This window comes from Cupressus sempervirens, chromosome 11, assembly GCF_028749045.1.
Source record: "Cupressus sempervirens isolate cs-2001-9-10 chromosome 11, ASM2874904v1, whole genome shotgun sequence".
NCBI lineage: Eukaryota > Viridiplantae > Streptophyta > Pinopsida > Cupressales > Cupressaceae > Cupressus > Cupressus sempervirens.
In genome coordinates, this window is record NC_143128.1 from 234,863,975 (window position 1) to 234,883,350 (window position 19,376).

At 36.8% G+C, this 19,376-nt stretch overlaps 1 pseudogene across 2 annotated transcripts; it reads right to left on the reverse strand.

The window, feature by feature from the left end:
* Positions 1 to 4,863: 4,863 nt before the first annotated feature.
* LOC149529026 (putative pentatricopeptide repeat-containing protein At3g23330 pseudogene) lies at positions 4,864 to 15,404 on the reverse strand (annotated as a pseudogene). 2 transcript variants are annotated; one of them, XR_016358804.1, is made up of 3 exons: positions 14,876 to 15,008; positions 11,623 to 14,775; positions 4,864 to 5,012 (listed from the first exon to the last, which is right to left on the reverse strand). The product of XR_016358804.1 is annotated as a putative pentatricopeptide repeat-containing protein At3g23330 pseudogene, transcript variant X2 (transcript). The 2 variants fall into 2 exon arrangements; XR_016358803.1 differs by having other exon boundaries at positions 11,623 to 15,404.
* Positions 15,405 to 19,376: the final 3,972 nt, after the last annotated feature.

Sequence of the window (19,376 nt, forward strand, 5' to 3'; positions counted from 1 at the left end):
GCCATCGTCTCATGTCCAATAGGGTTTGAAATAGGTGGGAGTTGAAGAAGCACCATTGGTGCATTTGGCATAGCCAGAAGTCACTAGAATAATCTTCAACAAAGATTGGACAAAAGAAGACATTGGTTGTTTCGAATCCAAGGAAGTTTTACCCTTGCACACAACAAATGTTGATTCATCTTTTTTACCATTCTTCACAGGCTTAGCCTATGTCTCCTTGCTAGGAGTCGACTTGCAATGCACAACCAGCAATCAATCTTTGATTTGATGCTCGACCGATTGACACCGATAGTAGGTGTTTGGCAGGTTCAAATAAAACACATTCTAGGTGAAGGTATGAACCCCAACCTAGATGTCAACAGTTTTTTTGAGATCACGGGAAAGGTCAACTTCAATGTAAACCCTCCATTGAGGGCAAGTGTTGAAAAATTTTCTGGTTCTGTGCACACCACCTTGCCAAGTGTTTGTGGAAAGGCATGGATAAATGACCAACAAGGCACAAGGAGACCCGAGAACTCAACCCACATAGGGAACTTAATTGTCATCTGAGACAAAGAAGTATCGAGACCAATGTTGGAAGACAAGCAATGAAGACCTAACAGTCTAGGGCTCGTGGTTAAAAACCATATAAGGTTGGGAGAGGTTTGCAAAGTGAAACAAAAACAAAAAAGTCTTTGGTGAGGCTTTGAATGCCTTCAAGCCAAACTCCATGAGGAGTTCAGGCCTTAGCAAGCCATTCTTTAAGCATGCTTTCACGAGTTCTACCCACAAAACATCCTATCAAAGTATGCTTCTCTAGCCAATCACAAGCATTATCAAAACCCTAAATGTTAAGAACAATATAAGGGGGGGCTTACCTCATGAAACAAGAACAAACTTGTGAGGGTGTTTATTCAGAGGAGGCACGATGAGCATCCATCGCAACAACACCAACACTAGTATCAACAATTGGGCTAAAGTTGGTCAGAGCCATAATAAAAAACCCTAATGCTCCCGCAATAAATGCAGTATGACAAGTGCAATATGCAGAGAAGAATTCAAAAGAAAAGTTGCACTACATGCAAAACCCTAGTAGAGCGATTTTGCCATGTTTTGGAGTTTGAAAATTCCACTATATGCAAAAAACCCTTGAAAACCCCCTCATAAGATGGTAATGATGTAATTTTTATCGAGAAAAACACATGTTTCGACAATTGCATGTGATTTTTAGTTGAGACTCCCTACGTATGTGTTTTTTTATTACTAACTCAAGTTAATAAACACATTTATAAACTTTAAAAGATATAATAACACATGCTTTTGAGTTCAAATTATCAGCACAAGCAGTTTAAATGATGAAATAGCATGTTATTGTATTTAAAAGTCCCAATTATATGTATTTTTGGACTGAAATTTATTGGAAGTGGGGTTTTAATAAGTGTATAGTATGTTGATATATGTTTTGAGTGATAAAAATCCTACCTTTATGCATTTTATGTCTCATGTAATTAAATTTGATAAAATAACTATAGTTTTTGATAAAGTAACATGAAAAAATATTTTAAAAGGTAATTTCCATATAGCTTTAAAAAACTGTGGTCAAATCAACTCAAAATGAGTTGAAATTTGAAAATGGATGCCAAATTTTACTTTAAATATTATGTATAATTCTATTTTATGCTTTTGATAATAAAAGCCCACTTTTGGAAAATTTTCAATCACAACGTGCTTTACACTTTAAAAACCCCACATTTTCTTGCATAACTTGAGGTAGACAACTTCATTTGAGGCCTAAGTCAGCTCAAAATGAGCAGGTTTGCAAAGGCTATTAACATAAGACAAAAGCAAGACTCAAAACTATTTACAATGAGAAAAATTTATTTTTAAAAGAAATGAAAGCTAACCAAATATTAAGTGTATGCAATTAGAGAAGGATAAGTCTTTTTTGCAAACATTGCGAATTAAACGTGATGGTAACTTCCAAAAAGAAATGCATTAACAAAGCTACATAGATTACAATTTGGGGATAACAAATTGCCTTAATGATACCTTATTAATACATTAAAAAGAAGAGGCTGAACCTACGAATTCATGAGAAAAGTTTGAAGGGTTGCCTCAATTTTGCAAGGTCGAAATTGAGGACAGTTGGTGCTAAGGAACTTACCTCGTTTGTTCTTAGAAACAATGAGGAATGTAGAATCCAGACCTCTAAGTGCCTTCATCTAGTCCATTGGGCCATAGAGTCAAGTAACTAAAACAAAAGACACAAAAACCTAAAATAAAAGACTTGGGCATTATTTACAAAGATACTTATCTAAAGCTTATTTGAAATAATGCTTCAGATGTTGTGCACTGTATGTTAGTGCGAATGGAGTTCCATCATGGCATACCAACAGAAAACTATTTTCTCTCGCCATTTGGTGAATTGTGAAAGGACCTTGCCAAAGAGAGTTGAATTTTCCATGCATGCCTTTTGTCCCAGAGTAGGACATGGTCCCCAACTTGAAACTCTCTATACTTAGCTTTTTCGTCAAACAATGCCTTTACTTGTTGTTGATGTGTGGTAAGCTTGTCCACCACTTGTGTTCATTGTTCTTCCAATTGATGAAGAAACATAATCCTTTTGTCCAAGGAACTTTGGAAAGTTTCATCTTCAAAAACCTTTTCTAACTTAAGAGCAGGAAGCTCCAAAGTAATGGGAATTTCTACATTCAAACCATAGAGAAGCTGAAAAGACGACATGCCAATTACCTTTTTTGGTATAGTTCTATCTACCCATAAAGCCTCAAACAATGCCTTATGCCAGGTCCATTGATTATTATCCAAAAGTTTGAGAATTATTGTAACCAAATTCTTGTTACTTGACTCAGCCTGTCCACTTCCTTGTGGGTAATAGTCAGAGGCATGAGACAAGGTGATACCATACTAAAAGAAAAATTGTGTGATCTTTGATGTTGAGAAAACTGAGGCATTGTCTGAGATAATCTTATTGGGTACTCTGAAGCAAGAAATAAACACACCACAAATAATGTTGCACTCTTCACAAGAACTGCCTCCACCCACTTAGTCAAGTAATCTGTTGCAGACAGAACATAAGTATGCCCTGTGTTGGATGCTGGATTGATAGTACTAATGAAATCAACACCCATTGTTGAAATGGTTCTTCAATCACTACTAGCTTTAATGGGAGCACTGCCAATTTTTGTTTTCCGACAAGCAGCTGACAACAGTCACACTTACACACCCAACTGTATGCATCCTGAAACAGGGTAGGCCAATAGTACTGTGCTCAAAGAATCTTATGAGCAGTAGTAACTAGTGCTTAAAAATGACCACCGCATGTCATGTCAGGGAAAGATTCAAATAACCTGATTTGCGGCACCTTATCAACACAATGGAGAAATATACCATCAATGGTTTGTTTATACAAACCACTATCCCATAAGACAAGATGTGCCACTTTGAGTTTTAGATTTCTCTTCTGATTGTAAGAAAATTCAAATCCTGGACCAATTAGTTTAATGCTATCAGGTAACAGGTTTGTTAAATCCGTTTCAACACATGCCCTTGGGTGAACCCTTAGGCCAGCAAATTTATCTGAACTGTTTCTACATCAAAAAACTCTGCCAAGTTGCGAAATAATTTGTTTCAAGAATGTCGAAAAGCAAGATTTAAGAAAGGCAATTCAATCCACATGGGATATTTTAATCTAGATGGCCTTCATGGTGGAACTCAAGAGTCCAAGCCTATAAGTAATAAATCTGCCCACAAATAACTGAGGTGCCATATTGAAGGACAGCCTGTGCATGATCTTCATATTTGAAAGTGCAAGCAACATATCCTTTTTCTAGTCCCCTCAAACTTTCAATTTCCCAGCCCCTATTTTCCTAGTTTGCTTTGGCCCATTTATTAAAATCACTTTCAGATGGAATACCCCTTAAGAAAAATAAAATGATGAATCTAAGTTGATATTCAGCTATGCATTCAGTCACATCATCAGGAAATGTAAATTCCACAATTTTACCTTGATTTTCACCCATGGTGTCCATTATCTTGCTGTCCATATTAGCTTCTTGAGATTGGTTGTTAGGTCTTAGAACAGCAGCATCTGAGCTAGTAATCATGACTTCATTCTGAACAGAGGTTTCAACAGTTTCCGCCACTTTATCCCCTTTCCTTTCCTTGCTTCTTCTTTGATTTTCAGGGATAAGAATCCCTATTAAGCATAGTTTTGTGACATCACTTGCATGCAATCGAAATATAAAAATAAAATAAGAAGTTTGCTCTCTATAAGTTTATTTCATTCTCTCTACCAAAATATATAAACCGGTTTTCAAGAGCCATACATATCAGGCAACTACAAAAAGTAGAATTTTTTTATTTTTCCCACAGTAATATAAATTCTAATAAGCTATTTATAAATGTAAACAAAGAAAAGTGAAGTGCAAGTAAAATAAAACAAATTAAATTATGAGCTCACAAATATATAAGGTTTCTGAAAAAAAAAGGATATTTAACAGCATTAGAAATTCGTAATCATAAATACCAAAATCTATAAAAACTCTTTCCATTCATTAACTGTTGTTTTCAATTTCATCCTAGATGGCAGACAAAACATTGGCACAAAAACTACTGTACAAAAAAAAGGACCATAAAAATGGTAAAAGGTTGCAGTAAAGAATGATCAAGATATATCATCCCCATCATCACCAAACACTGGATTGAATGTAACCTCCTATCTCACATTCTTGGTGGTGTTGAAGTATGCCTGAATTGGTGATCTCACAGGAAGGCTCAATGCTTCACCTCTATGAGCATTGCCTAGATGCAATGAATACAAAGTGGACCATTCATTCTCACAAGAGATGAGTTTTTGTAAAACATGCATCAGTAAGTTCAACTCGAAAAATACAGAGATGAGTCCTGATAGCAATATCAGAATTTGACTTGCAGTGATAATACCTCCTACTTATCAAAGTATCTTTTAATGACTTGAAATTGGTCCTCTCCTTTTGCTTTTTCGCATTCCCCATCTCCAGTGAAATGTCCCTTTACTAATTTTTTATGATATTTCCAGCCTCAAATCAGAACTTTAAAATCAAACAACCAATATTACAAAGATCTGTCAATTCTCCAATAAAACCCAAATCGGGTATGTCCAAATTAGTGCCAAAAAAAACTTCACAACTTCACAAATTGTTAATAAATCTGAAAATGGACATTTTTACAGAAATTTCAGCAGCATAACAGCCTACAAAATGACATTTCCAGATTTGTACAGCCCTTACACAACAGATCACAAATGTAGAGCAAAACTATGCTCAATCGGGCTCCCGAAATTAACACCAAAATGCCCGAAAACACCAAAAAACACTCATAAATTATCTCAGAAGTTTGATCACGACCCAATACATATATTCGGCTCTATTTTAACATCATAAAGTCTGAAATACAACAGCAAACCAAACTGATATGAAACACTCAACTGAAAACCCAAATTCAAACCAAAAACAATCCCCGAAAACACCCAAATCGGCACTATTCAGCACAAGGGCAAACTCTGTATGAGCATGCACATGGAATGGCTTCAAACTCCCGTCCTTAGCCTTCCTGGAAACCTGCAAACTCCCGTTCTTGGGTCTCCTTCTCCACAGGTTTGGCAGCCTCTGAAGAACAACAAGAAAATTAGCAAGAATCAAGATGTAGAATGAGCCCAAAATGCCTCCAAACCCCTTTTAAAGAGGGCATAACCCTAACTCACGTCCAAGAGGGGTTAATAAAATATAATTTAATAATAATTTTTATTTATTAGTCCATTGGTTTCCAAACATTAACCCCTTTTTCCGAAATTTCACCTTTTTGGAGCCTGCCTGCCTTAACAAAGTTTATTTTTTTTTAATTATTTGAATAGGGGACATGACAAGTCCTCCCCTCCCAAATATTGCTTGTCCTCAAGCAATGAAGGTTGGAATTCTCAAGAATATGTTCTCCTTCCCAAGTTGCATCCTCTAGTGGTAATCCTTTCCATTTGACCAAATGCTCTATGATGCTCCTATTTCTCAACCTTTTCTCTCTTGTATCCAAAATTTCTTCTGGTATCAAAACTAATTTCCCTTCATCATCAAGAGGTGGTAATTCTGTAGATACTATGGTTTGCTGGCCTATAACCTTCTTTAAGCAAGATACATGAAAAATATTATGTATTTTGCTGTTTGGTGGGAGCTCCAATTCATAAGCTACCTCTCCTACCTTCTTGATGATTTTATAAGGCCCATAGAACCTTGGCTTGAGTTTCTCTGCCCCACTTCTCTTCAAGGTGCTTTGCTTATATGGCTGCAACTTAACAAATACCAAATCTCCCACCTCAAAAGATCTTTCAATCCTTTTCCTGTCAGCATATATCTTTTGTTGGTTTTGTGCATGTTGTAGATTATCCTTGAGGGACCTTATTATGTCTTGGCTTTGCTTGATGAAATCACTTGCTGCGGGTACTCTGCTATCGGAAAGTATTAGATCAACAAAGGAAAGGGCATCGTAACCATAAAGAGCACGAAAAGGAGGCATACCAATAGACATGTGATGAGATGTATTGTAACAATACTCCCCTAGGTGTAACCATTTCACCCAAGCATGTTGTTGATTTGAAACATAGTTCCTCAAATATCCTTCTATCCATTTATTAACTATCTCTGTTTGTCCATCTGTTTGAGGGTGATAGCTAGTACTGGGAGTGAGTTCAGTTCCTGCCAAATGAAAGAGCTCCTTCCAAAAAGAGCTAAGGAATCTACTGTCCCGGTCACTAACAATGTTTCTAGGCAAACCATGTAATCTAAAAATTTCCTTGAAGAACAATTCAGCCACTTGTGATGCCTTGAAATCAGATGTGATAGGAAAGAAATGTGCATACTTAGTTAGTCTATCTACCACCACATATATGCAATCCTTACCTTGAACCTTGGGCAACCCAGTGATGAAATCCATGGAAATACTTTCCCATTTTTGTTCAGGAATAGGAAGTGGCTGCAACAACCCTGCAGGAAAATTTTGCTCACTCTTGCTTTGTTGGCATACCATACATTTCTTAATGTGTTTAAGGACATCCTCCTTCATACCCTTCCATGAAAACCGCTCTCGAATTTGCCTGTATGTCTTGAAGTATCCTTGGTGACCAGCCAAAGGTGTGTCATGAAAAGCCCTCAATATCCTCTCCTTAGTTTTTGACCCTGGTACTAAGAAGATCCTGTTCTTGTAATAAATCAATTCATCAACAACCTTGTACCTGTTATCATCCACTAACTTATCCAAAATCTTGGTGGCAAATGAATCTTTAGCATACTCTAAAATTATGGAGACTTTCCAATCAGCAGAGATAGATGATAAGGAACACAAAGTGGGCTTTCTTGAGAGAGCATCAGCAACCACATTATTCTTTCCTTTCATGTATTCAATATCAAAATCATAAGCTTGCAATTTGCTTACCCATTTTTGTTGACGATCATTCAAATCCCTTTGGTTCAAGAAGAACCTGAGGCTATTATGGTCTGTCTTTACAATGAATCTCCCACATACCAAATATTGTCTAAACTTATGAAGTGCATGCATGATTGCCAACATTTCCTTATCATAGATGGAGTACCCTTTCTCTGATTGATTTAATTTTCGACTCTCAAATGCTATTGGATGTCCCCTTTGAGTTAGGACAGCCCCTATACCTTCTCCTGAAGCATCACATTCAACAACAAAAGGTAAAGAGAAATCTGGAATTGCAAGCACAGGGCATGAACTCATTACCTCCTTAAGCTTATCAAATGTTTTTTGTGCCTCTTCTGTCCAAACAAAAGCTCCTTTCTTTGTCAAATCAGTCAAGGGGGCAGCAAGCTGAGAAAATCCCTTGGCAAATCTCCTATAGTAGCTACACAACCCGAAGAAACCTCTCAACTGTGTAAGATTAGTGGGTGGAGGCCAATCCAAAATTGCCTGGATTTTTTGTTGATCAACCTGTACTCCTTTAGAGCTTATAATATGTCCCAAATATAGGATCTCTGTCAAACCAAACTCACATTTAGATAGCTTAGCATAGAAGGATTGCTGCTCCAAGATTCCCAAAATAGTGTCTATGTGCTTTAGATGCTCTTCCCATGTTTTACTGTATATCAAGATATCATCAAAAAATACCAAAACAAATTTTCGAAGATGCTGACTGAATACCTTATTCATACAAGATTGGAATGTTGCTGGTGCATTAGTGAGTCCAAATGGCATAACAAGAAATTCAAAGTGCCCATAGTGACATCTGAAAGCAGTCTTTTCCACATCTTCACTCCTCATTCGGATTTGATGGTAGCCTGATCTTAAGTCAATTTTTGAGAAGTATACAGCACCATGTAACTCATCAATGAGTTCATCTATGCGTGGTATGGGATACCTATTTTTTATGGTCTTCTTGTTTAGAGCCCTGTAGTCTATACACATTTTCATTGTACCATCCTTTTTCTTGACAAGTACCACAGATGATGCAAATGGACTAGAGCTAGGCCTTATGAATCCCATGTCCAGGAGTTCTTTAATAGTTTTTTCAATTTCTTCCTTATAACCTCTTGGATGGCGGTATGGGGTTGTTATAACTGGTTTGGCACCCTATTCTAACTCTATAACATGCTCAAAACCTCTATCTGGTGGTAATCCTGGAGGCAAGTCATTGAAAACTATACTATGCTTATCAAGAATATTTTGAATTTCAAAATGGAAATTACCTTGATTCTTGGGAGAGCTTGTTGGTTGGATTATGACTCCTGCTGCCCATGTTACTTGTCCTCTTCGAAAAGTCCTCTCCATCCTCTTTGCAGAGATCGCCTTAGGTGCTCCATTTGATAACCCTCTCAATATGACTTCTTTCCCATTGGAATGAAATTTAAACTCCATAGTTTGATGGTTCATGTAATAGCCTCCGATAGAGTGCAACCATTGAACACCCAATACAAGATCTGTCTCCCCAATACCAACCACATAGAAGTCATCACATAACTCATAATCTCCTAAGGTCATCTTGAGTTGTTTCACCACCCGTGTGCAAGGCATAGTGAATCCATCAGCTACAGTAACATTGAATCCCTCAAAATCTTCTGCTTTAAGCCCTCTTTTCATGACAAATCCCTCATCAATAAAATTGTGAGTTGCCCCACTATCAAGAAGAACAGTCAACCTTTGCCCTGCTAGTACCCCTCGAATTCGGAAGGGATGGTATCTTGGGACTCCTGATAATGCTGCTAAAGTGCCATCCTTGCTGATTTCTTTTACTTTCTCTTCTTCTACCTCCTCCTTAGTATCATGAAATTCCTCATGCTCATCTGAATCAGATTCTGAAGCAACTTCAATATAGTGCACTTGACCTTTCCCCAAACATCTGTGTCCTGGAACCCATGGTTCTCTACAAGTAAAACAAAGTTTTTTCCTTCGTAATTCACTCCTAGTCTCTTCATCTACCTTCTTTTTTGCCACATTTGTCACATCTTTTGGTGGTAGTGTTGGGAAAGTCTTTTTCTGAAAATTTCCCTTATGTTGCCAAAGATTTGGGGGTTTTTGATTAGTGATTGATTTCATAGGCACGCACGTTTCAAGTTGCAAGCTTCTTTTGATAGCTTCCTATAAGGTTGAGGGTGAGAAAGCCTTAACCAAACCCTTAACAGAATCTTCTAAACCATCAAGAAAAAGATAAACGATCCTCTTTTCACTCATATCAGGTACCATAACAGCCACTTTTTGAAATTCTTCTACATACTCATTAACTGATTTGGTTTGCTTCAACTTTGACAATTCTTTAAAGTACTCTTCATCATCCTTGAGGTCAAATCTATCTATCACCCTTTGACTGAAATCTTCAAATGTAGTTACCTGATCGTGACCTTGAGTAGTCATTCCATGATACCACCAATCATAGGCTGCATCTTCCAAGTGTAGACTTGCAAATTGAATAGCATCACTCTCTTTCATGGGGTTGAGTGTGAAGAAAGTTTGTAATTTTTGTAGCCATGCTCTAGCTGAAATTTTATTTGTTCCATCAAAAGTAGGCGCTGTAAACTTGCTTATTTTATTTTTGAGCTCTCTTCCACTTGTGTCATGCTCCCTCCTATTCTCTTTCTTGGGCATCAAAGCGTTCATCATATCCACATATTCTTTAAAAGGAACTGAACTACGAAAGTCATCATCTAAGCCATTGTAAGTAGCTCTTAATGTAATCAAATTACCTGTAACCTCTTCCACTGGATTAATGGCTGGATTTGGTACTGGTGGCTCATCTGCAGGCAAGAAAATAGATTTGGATGATTTAGATGGTGTGGATCTCCCATTTCTCGGCTCCTCTGAAGTGCTCCCTTTCTCATTAATAGATGCAATTCCTTGTAATTTTTCTGTCAATATTCGCAAAGCCTCTCTAGTTTCCGCCAAACCATCCACTGTTTGCTTCTGAGTATTTTGGATGTCTTGGAAGAATTTCTTTGCCATCTCATCTGGATCAGCCATACTTTTTTCTTCCTTGGATTTTGTACTTTTGCTTTCAACTGGGGGTTTGATCAAAATTTCTTTATTCTTTTCTCGCTGCAAATATCTTTTTTCTCTTTCACTTAGTTGCATGCAATCATAAAATATGACATGCAAGATCTGGGTAGTTATCAAAACTTGACATGCAAGATCTGGGTAGTTGTTAAAACTGACATGCAACTTCTACAAACCCTCAGGCTGGCAAGATCACGGCTCTGATACCACTGAAATGTCCCTTTACTAATTTTTTATGATATTTCCAGCCTCAAATCAGAACTTTAAAATCAAACAACCAATATTACAAAGATCTGTCAATTCTCCAATAAAACCCAAATCGGGTATGTCCAAATTAGTGCCAAAAAAAACTTCACAACTTCACAAATTGTTAATAAATCTGAAAATGGACATTTTTACAGAAATTTCAGCAGCATAACAGCTTACAAAATGACATTTCCAGATTTGTACAGCCCTTACACAACAGATCACAAATGTAGAGCAAAACTATGCTCAATCGGGCTCCCGAAATTAACACCAAAATGCCCGAAAACACCAAAAAACACTCATAAATTATCTCAGAAGTTTGATCACGACCCAATACATATATTCGGCTCTATTTTAACATCATAAAGTCTGAAATACAACAGCAAACCAAACTGATATGAAACACTCAACTGAAAACCCAAATTCAAACCAAAAACAATCCCCGAAAACACCCAAATCGGCACTATTCAGCACAAGGGCAAACTCTGTATGAGCATGCACATGGAATGGCTTCAAACTCCCGTCCTTAGCCTTCCTGGAAACCTGCAAACTCCCGTTCTTGGGTCTCCTTCTCCACAGGTTTGGCAGCGTCTGAAGAACAACAAGAAAATTAGCAAGAATCAAGATGTAGAATGAGCCCAAAATGCTTCCAAACCCCTTTTAAAGAGGGCATAACCCTAACTCACGTCCAAGAGGGGTTAATAAAATATAATTTAATAATAATTTTTATTTATTAGTCCATTGGTTTCCAAACATTAACCCCTTTTTCCGAAATTTCACCTTTTTGGAGCCTGCCTGCCTTAACAAAGTTTATTTATTTTTAATTATTTGAATAGGGGACATGACATCCAGCCTTTTTCTTCAGAGATGAACAGGCTTCATGAAGAACAAATCAATGTTACAGCACCTCCATGGTATAGCAAAAATAGGCTTAGAAAAATGCCCATCAGTATCTATAAGCAATGATTCACGTTGCATGCTGAAGCCAACAGCATGGTCAATCTCTCCAACCTTAGAGGAAACCAATTTTTAGAAACTAAAAACTAAGACTTTATCCCTTCTTTGTCACTGCATGTCTCAGATGGTGTTACTTGTTACAGTGCAACAGCTATGCTCAAGCATCACCAATAACCTCCACACGAGCACTGTCCTTGATTAAAATGATGGAACCGGTTTGCATCTCTTACAATGATTTGTCTTCCAACAATCTTGGAGATAAACTTGGTTGCTGTGTGGCACTCAACACATACTCGAAGGTTCTTGACAACTCTAATGGTTGTTCTAGGTGGTGTTTTTAATAAACCAAATGCAATTGCTAACTTTTCACTATGGTGGCAGAGGAATAATTCTTTCTCCTCCTTTTCCACATCATTAAGTACATTTCTTAAATCTGTAAAATACCCTGCTGCATTCATCTCCCAAGATAATTCCTCCAACTTTGCATAGATTTCCTGTGTCTGTGGGTGTGATCTGTCACCTGCACAAAAAGCGTGCACTGTGTTATGTCCTTCAATCCAGCTACATCCGGGTATCTTTTTAATTCCTTCATCTTTCATCAATCTTCTTAGCATTTGAACCTCAGCCCACCTGCCAACTTCTGCATACATGTTTGACAAAAGAACATAAGTTGCAGCATTCTTAGGGTCCAGCTCAAAAAGGAGAGTAGCTGTAAATACTCCCAACCCTACGTTCTTATGTGATTTGCAAGCACCAAGAAAACATGTCCACAGAGCTACTGGAGGCTTAATCGGCATTTTTATGATAAAGTTCAGAGTTTCCTCAAGATATCCAGCACGACCAAGAAGGTCAACCATGCATGCATAAATATCAATTGTAGGCATAATGCAATAAGAGTCACTCATGCCATTGAAGTATTTACAGCCCTCGTATATTAAACCCGCATGGCTGCATGCAAATAAAACACAAGTGAAGCTCACATGATCAGGGTATGTTTCAGAATGTTTCATTAGTTCAAAGAGTTTGAGAGCTTCTTCACAAAAGCCATTTTGTGCATATCCTGCGATCATGGCATTCCATGCGATGACATCTCGTGGGGGTAATTTGTCAAACAGTTCACGTGCCTTGTGTATGTTCCCACATTTTGAATACATGTCTATCAGAGCACTTGCTACTATAACATCGAACAAAAATCCATTTTTTATGATGCTCTGATGGATGTTCACGCCATGTTCCAAAGCTCCCATTTTGGCACAGGCAGGGAGAATGCTGACAAAGGTTGTGGAGCCTGGCTTTACACCTGCTAATTGCATCTGCTTAAAGGTTTCCAATGCCTTTTCAACCAACCCATTTTGTGCATATCCCGCAATCATTGCTGTCCACAAAACTCTATCTCTTTGAGGTAGTTTTTCAAACACTTTACATGCCTTCTGTATGCTTCCACATTTTGCATACATGTCTACTAGGGCACTTGCAACTGCAACATCTGAAAAATACCCACTATCAATTATGCTCTGGTGGATGTCCATACCTTCCTCTAAAGCTCCCGTTTTGGCACAGGGGGGGAGGATACTGACAAAAGTTGAGGAGTTTGGTTTTACTCCTGCCATTTGCATTTTCTTAAAAGTTTCCAAAGCCTTTTCAACAAAATCATTTTGTGAATATCCAGCGATCATCACATTCCACGAACACACATCTTTTTGAGGTATTTTCTCAAACAATTCACATGCCTTGTCTATGCTCCCACATTTTGCATACATGTCTACCAGGGCACTTGCAACAAGAACATCTGACAATAACCCGATTTCGACTATTCTTTGATGGATGTCCATACCCTGGTTTAAAGCTCCCATTTTAGCACAAGCAGGAAGGATGCTAATAAAGTTTGCCGAATCGGGTTTTACACCAGCCAATTGCATCTTCTTAAAAGTTTCTAAGGCTTTTTCAACAAGTCCATTTTGTACATATCCTTGAATTATTGCAGTCCATGAAACCACGTCTTTTTGAGGTATTTGTTCAAACAGCTCATTTGCCTTCTCTATGCTTCCACATTTTGCATACATATGTACCAGGGCGCTTGCAATAACATCTGACAAAAACCCACTTTCTATTACACTTCGATGGACATGAACACCCTGCTCTAGAGATCCCATTTGGGTACAGGCTGGGAGGACACTGGCAAAGGTTGTGCAGTTTGGCTTAGCGCCTGCCAATTGCATTTGTTTAAAAACTTCCAAAGCCTTTCCAGAAAATCCGTTTTGTGCATATCCTAGAATCATAACATTCCATGAGATCGTGTCTTTGTCGGGCATTTTGTCAAACAATTCACGTGCCTTGTGTATGCTTCCACATTTTGCATACATATCTACCAGTGCGCTGGCAACTACAAAATCTGACAAAAAACCGCTTTCAAAAATGCTTTGATGAATATCAATACCCTGCTTTAAAGCTCCCAATTTAGCACAAGCGGGAAGGATGCTAACAAAAGTTGCAGAATTTGGCTTTACCCCTGCCAACTGCATTTTCTTAAAAGCCTCCAAGGCTTTGTCAACAAAACCATTTTGTGCATATCCTGCAACAATGGCATTCCACGAGACGGTATCTGGTTGAGGCATCTCCTCTAAAAGTCTCAAAGCCTCATTAAAATCACCATTTTGTGCGTGTCCGGCAATCATTGCGTTCCACGAAAGCATATCTCTTCGGGGCATTTTATCAAACAATTCACGCGCCTTCTGTATGTTTCCGCATTTTGCATACATATTTACCAGCCCACTTACAACCACAACATCTGACAAAAACCCCTTTTCCATTATCTTTTGATGGATGTCCATGCCCTGTCCCAAAGCTCTTATTTTGGCACAAGCTGGCAGTATGCTGGCAAAGGTGAATTCATCGGGTTCGATTCCTGTTCGTTGCATTTGGTGAAAGAGTGATAATACTTCGTGAGGAAACCCACATCTTCGGTAAGCTGAAATTATGGTATTCCAGGACGAAACGTCTTGTTCTTCCATGTTCTCGAAAACTTTACGTGCATGTACCAAACTACCGCATTTAACATACATGTTAATAAGGTTATTTTCTAAAAACAAGCCTGTAGTAAATGCATATCCCCTGTGACTGATAAAAGAGTGGATTTGTTTACCTTGAGAAAGCGAATTCTTGGTAATGCAAGCCTGCAATAGTTGAAGGTATACAGAAAAGTCTACAGGAGGTTCGTAGGCAGTAAGCAGAATGTGAAGCGCATCCTTCAACCGACTCTCTCTACATAATGCTGTCAGATTGAGATTGAAATTGACCGGAGATGGAACTGGCATTGGCATTGGCATTGGCATTGTATCACTCTCTTAAGAAATTTACATTGTTACAATGACAGTGAGGCAGCCACGGTGGTCCTTTAGAAAAGTTCTGTTACATAAATTTATTGGATTCTATAGTTGCAAATTGGCAGTGGCAGTGGCAGTATCAGTAATGTTTCATTCACTTGCCGATGCTTGGAGGGAACATGTCTTGTTTGAAAGAGGAAAGTTGAGTATCATGATCTTTAGTGGAGTATAGCGATTTAGCTGCACCTGTACATGTACAGTCGTAATGGGTTCACCTGTAACAAACACATATAAATGCCTACTTATGTGATCAGAAACGTAAAATGGAAATTACAATGTTCGTAGAAATGAGCGTTCTAAAACAGATTTATTCTACTTATCGGTAAGAACGTGTATTTTAAACATACGTTCACATGCGAAACATAAATTCCTCCATCTTTATAACTTATATTGGCTATTTTTTAATTAAATATATATATATGTTTTATATATCTATAAGTAAATAAATGTGTGAGATTGTTTGCATGATTTTTTATCAATATTTTAGATCAGTGTAATCTATTAATATTTTAGATCAGTGTAATCTAATTATAATGATGGGAAGCATATAGAGAAAAAAATGTGGCTTTCTAATGAATGCTTTATAAGTCACAATACTTGGTGAAGGTTTTACAAATGGGGTTGCAAGTTGAGTGGGTTTAATCATGGAGGAAACTCCATAGTTAAGCATGCTCAAGCTGGAGTAGCATTAGGATGGGTGACCTACTGGAAGTCAGTGCTTCACCTCTATACATGAATCACTACTCCTAATATATGGATCAATGAGTTTAACTCAAAAAACTACACAATAATAAACCTTGATAGCGACACCAAGAGATAAAAGTCAAACAAAAAGATTAAAAAAGAGAATTCAAAAAAGTGAGATGAAAAAATAAAAATAATAAAAGGCAAACTAGAAATAAAAGAAAGAAGAAAAATAGAAATTAGTAAAATATTAGAACATATTTACATAAGAAAACATTAAAACACAAAAAATAAATAATATAATATATATTTATAGAACTAGAAGAAACTAAAATAGAGAAAATTTCAAGAAGAAAAGACTCAAGGTAAAAGAAAGTAAAATAAGATATAAACAAACAAATGACATATAAAAGAAAATAAAAAGAAATTAATGTTAAATTTGTATGCTTTATTTTTCTATATTTTGTGATACTTGGTTTTGGTTGTAATCAAGTTTAAATAAATTGTTATTTTAAAATGATGTTGGGACAAATAATTTATTAATTAAAAATTCATTTTCAATCTTCTCATCTCTATTGCATTTAAAATTGTTCATTTTAACTATTCAATGAAGCCCAAAACTATGCATCTTCTAGTTTTTAGTGAAATGGACTGAAACAAAGTCATTTTTGTAAAATCTAAAAATTTGGGCAATCAATAGAAACACAGATTTTTGGGCTTAAAAATGACAGTTGTGACACAAAATGTGTTTTCTATTGTTCAAACTTGAAATGACACTTGGTCACCAAGTTTCTGGTAACACAAATGCATACTCATTTTGCACTAAAAATGACAAAAAAAAAAGAGTCCATAATGTAAAACAACATTTGTAGCATTTTTTGGATTGTAACTTCAAGAAAAAGCCTATCAGTTGTGCACAACAAGTTATTCTTCTTATAAAATTGTATGGAAGGACATACAACACACATAAAAAGTGTAGGGACCTACATATCCATTAAAGGGAAATGAAATGAGAGATTTTAATAACATTTATGAGGGTTAATGGCTTATGAGACCAAGGGAAGCACCCTTAATTTATCTTCATACTATTCTCCATGTTAGACATCCTATTATTAATTCTAACATGGAAAGTTTATTTTTCTCTTCTTCAAATAACATGTTCATGTTGTAAACCTTCTAGTCCTTTTTGTATCAAGTACAAATATCTTCTGGATTTGTGCATTCTAGTATGAAGTGTCATTATGTTTCTAGTGCTCCCTTGTTATATCTAATATGCAAACTCTTTCTTCCCAACTTCTATTAGGTATGTCCCACCTACTAGTATCATGCCAAAGATGGTGTAATTATATCCTCAATTGTATGACCTTTTAGCAAATGGAGGTAGGGCATAGAACTATCAAAGACCATAACCACAAGTTTTAGAAAAGAACATAGAGGGATACGAAGGAAAAAAGTACCCTACTAATGATTATATCCTCATCAAAAAAGAGTTCAAAGATACTGCATATTTGAGAGAACTATGTAAGTGAAAACACTTTGTGTTTTTGAGATTGGACTGTTGTTTTTTATTACGTTAAAAAATAGATTTTAAGGGGACCCAAAACCCCATACAAAAAACACAAAATATATTTGAAAAAGAGTCCACTATGTTTTAGAAGGACCTGGAACCTACAGTATCAACAAAAAGCCCAAACCCAGGTTTTACAAGGACTTGGAACCTAAATAGTAGCAAACATACAAAATAAAGCCATAAAGAAAATAATAGAAAAAACAACCAGCAAACAGAGCCAGAACTAGAAACCTAAACCAATAACCAAAACCTGTGGCAAAAAGGTAGGAAATTACTCTAGCTCCTCCACCTTAGTCAAATCTTTGGCAGTAGTAGCAACCTCTTAAAGGAGACCTTCAACATTTGAGATAGGAGCAGCTTCAATGGACATTTTTGTGTATAACCTAGCCCTTCTGCGTGGTTCACCAATCATTTGGGTAGGCATGGGGGTTATAATTTCCTCATTTCTCCTCCAACCAATGCTAGTCACCATCACACACAGACTGGACATTATCATGTCCATATGTTGGATGTTATCCTTAAGTTGCCTCAGCCTAACTTCATAAGTTATCATTTTTTGAAGAATATTCTTGACTTTGCCCTCTAGCTCGAATCTTTGGTTTTTTCATAATCCAAATTCTTCTACAAATCTTTAATACTTTTCTTTGGGGTCGTGGTTTCATTATAGACCCAAGTATCTACATGGAGAGTCATGTTTACCTTCAATTTGGCTTTATTAAGAAACATAAGCCTCCCATTGATAATCTTCTCTCCATTCTCCTCATTAGCATTGTTATCCTTAGGATGATCGGTATCAATGTGGGTATCTTCAGGCATAGAGTCTTTTTCCCAAGCTAAATCCTTTTCATCAGTGTCATTCTTCTGGGTAGTATCAGTTATTTTTGGATTTTGGGTAATAAGAATCATATAACCTCCTGAAGGAGACCTTCAACATTTAAGACAAGACCATCTTCCATGGTCATTTTTGTGTTTAATCTAGTCTTTCTGCTTGGTCCACTAGTCATCTAGGTAGGTGTAGGGATTATAATTTCCTCACTTCTCCTACCAATGCTAGCCACCACTACACACACACTGGACGTTATCATGTCCATATGTTGGCTGCTATCCTTGACCAATTGCCTTAGCCTAGCTTCATAAATTATTAAGTTTTCAGGAATATTCTTGAGTTTACCCTCTAGCTCGGTTCTTTGGTCTTTTCATTAACTAGATTCTTCTACAGATCTTTAATATTTTTCATCGGCATTGTTATCCTTGGGATGATCGGTATCAATGTGGCATCTTCAGACATAGAGTCCTTTTTCCCTAGCTAAATCCTTTTTGTCAGTGTCATTCTTCTGGGTAGTATCAACTATTTTTAGCTCTTGGGTAATGTGCTCCATCAAAGTTAAGCTTGTACCACTTGACTCTTAGGGCTTCCCAATTACAATTAAGTCTTGCTTCAATACTATTATTACTACCTTCGTCAAATTGTGGGGGTATAATCAGGCCCATCCATCTTTTCTGGATAACACCATCCCAAATAGAGAAGATTCCCTCTTTGTGGTTAGAATTCCTTAGTCTCTTATTTAGGGTTTCTACCATGCTTTCTTCAATATTGTTTAACAGGGAGTTGTTAACAATTTCTTGTCTTGGAATATCCTTCTATTTCACCCTGTCCAAAGTTTCCATGCTATAATTGAGGGGTTTATTACTCATATACCCTTGGATAAACCAGTTGTCATCCTTACTTGCCATTTTTGTAGTATACATCTCTAAAATCATTAGGGAGAGTAGTAGACCAATTTAGTTTAAGGAAAATATAATTTTAACATCTCTTTATTTTAAAGAAAATTTATTTTCTTTATAAAATTGTTAAACATAATTTTTTTGTTCTTTATAAGGTTTGTACCATCAAGATTTCTCCATTTCCATACCTTCATTGGAGACTTATCATCAATTTCTATATAATGTCATGGCTTATCTCTCTAGGATTTTTTAATTTGATTTTTATATTAGGGTCAATATGA